The sequence below is a fragment of the Nematolebias whitei genome, chromosome 3, assembly GCF_014905685.2.
Source record: "Nematolebias whitei isolate Nwh7 chromosome 3, NemWhi1, whole genome shotgun sequence".
Classification (NCBI taxonomy): domain Eukaryota; kingdom Metazoa; phylum Chordata; class Actinopteri; order Cyprinodontiformes; family Rivulidae; genus Nematolebias; species Nematolebias whitei.
The window spans coordinates 51,888,681-51,892,271 of NC_056500.1; the positions used below are offsets into that span (position 1 = coordinate 51,888,681).

At 42.6% G+C, this 3,591-nt stretch overlaps 1 protein-coding gene across 1 annotated transcript in view; it reads right to left on the reverse strand.

The window, feature by feature from the left end:
- The window catches only part of nit2 (nitrilase family, member 2), a gene marked incomplete at its 5' end in the record, with an annotated part of 80,456 nt that overhangs the window by 63,920 nt on the left and 12,945 nt on the right, over positions 1–3,591 (reverse strand).

Here is a 3,591-nt window from a genome sequence, read left to right on the forward strand (position 1 = left end):
CTGAGACGCTCCAGACCGGTACAAAAGAAAGTTAAATGCTGGATCCAAGACAGTGGCCCCATATTGAGAGATTGTTTTGACCGAACAGATTGGCAGGTTTTCAGAGAAGCTGCTGAAAATGGAGGTTCGCTTGATCTTGACCAATACACATCCTCAGTTCTGGGTTACATTAGTACATGTACTGACACATATACATCCTAGTTTCACCATGTTACCAAGAATACTGACATCTAGTGGCTAAAACTGATATTGACAGTTATATCATTACATCCCCCTTTCTTTAAAGTACAACATTCTATACATTTACAATAACTAGATCTTAAAGTAACAAGTTCATTAACCCTTCAACCACTGGTAAAATAGCAAAGAAATGTAACAAATAATATAACAAATATAATAAATACATTTTTTAATTATAGTTCAGCCTTTGAGGTTTTTTAATCTGTCTTGTATATCTTCTTAAAGCAGGTTCATTAGGGAGCTCTATGTTGGTGTTTGAAGAAGATTGAGAGACAGATTTGGATGGAGAAACTGATTTGTTGTCTTCTCCAGATGTATCATCTGCACCATCAGTTTCTTTAACAGTTTCCTGTGTTTTAAGCAAACTGCGTTTGTTACGTCTGATGATTTGTCCTTCCTCAGTTCTTACTGTGAAAGATCGAGGTGCAACTTCTTGAAGAACAGTAGCTTTAGTCATCCATCCAGTACGATCTTGAATCCTGACAGTGTCTTTGCTGGTGAGAAGCGGAAGATGCTTGGCTCTTTTGTCATATACATCTTTTTGTTTTATTTGTAGGGATCTTACCTTTTGCTGCAGTTTTGGAAGCTTCCTCTCTTTTATGTAACATGGTAATGTGGTTCTCAGTTTTCTGTTCATTAACAGTTCTCCTGGTGACAGTCCACATTCCAGCGGGGATGCTCGATAACTGAGCAAAGCAAGATAAGGATCTGAACCACTGTCAGCTGCTTTCTTTAATAGCTGTTTAAGAAAGTGTACTCCTTTTTCAGCCTTCCCGTTTGACTGGGGATAGAGCGGGCTTGATGTGATGTGCTCAAATCCATAACTGTCTGCAAACCTCTTCCACTCCTTGCTATCAAAGCATGGTCCATTATCACTTACAACTTTGTACAGAATGCCATGCCTGGCAAAAATGGATTTTGCATGTGTAATAACACAGGTTGATGAAATACTTGACAGTAATGACATCTCAGGAAAGTTAGAGTAATAGTCAATGACAACTAAATAATCTTTGCCTTTTAAATGAAACAAGTCCATCCCTACTTTATGCCAAGGTGCCACTGGCATGTCTGCAATGATCATGGGCTATTTAGTTTGCTTGTTTCAGCTACTATTTGTCTGAATTTTGCATTAGACAGAGGCAAAGCTGCACACACCATGTTTACATAGCTTTCCACATCATCAGCAGAAGTACTCACAGTGTCCTCAAGGGGTGCTCGTGAGAGTGCATCAGCCATGATGAGGTGTTTCCCTGGTGTACAGGTCCTTCTCAAAAAATTAGCATATTGTGATAAAGGTCATTATTTTCCATAATGTAATGATAAAAATGAAACTTTCATATATTTCAGATTCATTGCACACCAACTGAAATATTTCAGGTCTTTAATTGTTTTAATACTGATGATTATGGCATACAGCTCATGAAAACCCAAAATGCCTGTCCCAAAAAATTAGCATATTTCATCCCACCAATGAAAGACAAGTGTTTTTAATACAAAAAACGCCAACCTTCAAATAATCATGTTCAGTTATGCACTCAATACTTGGTCGGGAATCCTTTTGCATGAATGACTGCTTCAATGAGGCGTGGCATGGAGGCAATCAGCCTGTGGCACTGCTGAGGTGTTATGGAGGCCCAGGATGCTTCGATAGCGGCCTTAAGCTCATCCAGAGTGTTGGGTCTTGCGTCTCTCAACTTTCTCTTCACAATATCCCACAGGTTCTCTATGGGGTTCAGGTCAGGAGAGTTGGCAGGCCAATTGAGCACAGTAATACCATGGTCAGTAAACCATTTACCAGTGGTTCTGGCACTGTGAGCAGGTGTCAGGTCGTGCTGAAAAATGAAATCTTCATCTCCATAAAGCTTTTCAGCAGATGGAAGCATGAAGTGCTCCAAAATCTCCTGATAGCTGCTGCATTGACCCTGCCCTTGATAAAACACAGTGGACCAACACCAGCAGATGACATGACACCCCAGACCATCACTGACTGTGGGTGCTTCACACTGGACTTCTGGCATTTTGGCATTTCCTTCTCCCCAGTCTTCCTCCAGACTCTGGCACCTTGATTTCCGAATGACATGCAAAATTTGCTTTCATCCGAAAAAAGTACTTTGGACCACTGAGCAACAGTCCAGTGCTGCTTCTCTGTAGCCCAGGTCAGGCGCTTCTGCTGCTGTTTCTGGTTCAAAAGTGGCTTGACCTGGGGAATGCGGCACCTACAGCCCATTTCCTGCACACGCCTGTGCATAGTGGCTCTGGATGTGTCTACTCCAGACTCAGTCCACTGTTTCCGCAGGTCCCCCAAGGTCTGGAATCGGCCCTTCTCCACAATCCTCCTCAGGGTCCGGTCACCTCTTCTCGTTGTGCAGCGTTTTCTGCCACACTTTTCCCTTCCCACAGACTTCCCACTGAGGTGCCTTGATACAGCACTCTGGGAACAGCCTATTCGTTCAGCAATTTCTTTCTGTGTCTTACCCTCTTGCTTGAGGGTGTCACTTGCTATGTTTACATGCGCAGAATTCTTTGACCGGATTGAAATGTGTTCTGTTTGAATAATTAAAATGTGTTGTTTACATGGGCACAATCTGTTCATGATGAGCGTTTACCTGCAGCGGGCTTTGTTCTGAACAGCAGTACTGACATGCGCAGAGTGGTAAACTCTCCTTAAAAAAACCACAGAAGAAGAAGTTCTACTTCCGGGTGAACGTAAACAAACCTGAGCACCCAAAATGGACCCGCGACAGGTTTTAATGATGGTGGGGACGTTATTGCACTCCCTGACTGAGCTACAGGTAATACAGATCATTTTGAGCTCTTTAAAAGTTTCTAGTAGAAATGTTGTGTCGCTCACCGACCAGTTTTACTTCCCTGACATGCTAATATTATTAGCGTTAGCCAGGCGGAAATGGCAAAGTCGCACATGCGCAGTCAGGTCAGTTTTTCACCATCAGATAAAAACGAACAGATCAAGCGTTTACATGCGCACCGATCGGGTTTCGGATCGGCGTAAACCACCCGTTTCGTTCTGATCAGAAATTATAACGGATCGCGCCGAATACACAAAAAATAACCCGAACGGAGTGTTTACATGACACACTTTTATTCCGACCGGCCATTTGATCCGGTTACTTACGTCCATGTAAACATACCGAATGATGGCCTTCTGGACAGCAGTCAGGTCGGCAGTCTTACCCATGATTGCGGTTTTGAGTAATGAACAAGGCTGGGAGTTTTTAAAAGCCTCAGGAATCTTTTGCAGGTGTTTAGAGTTACGTCGTTGATTCAGATGGTTAGGTTAATAGCTTGTTTAGAGAACCTTTTCATGATATGCTAATTTTTTTGGGACAGGCA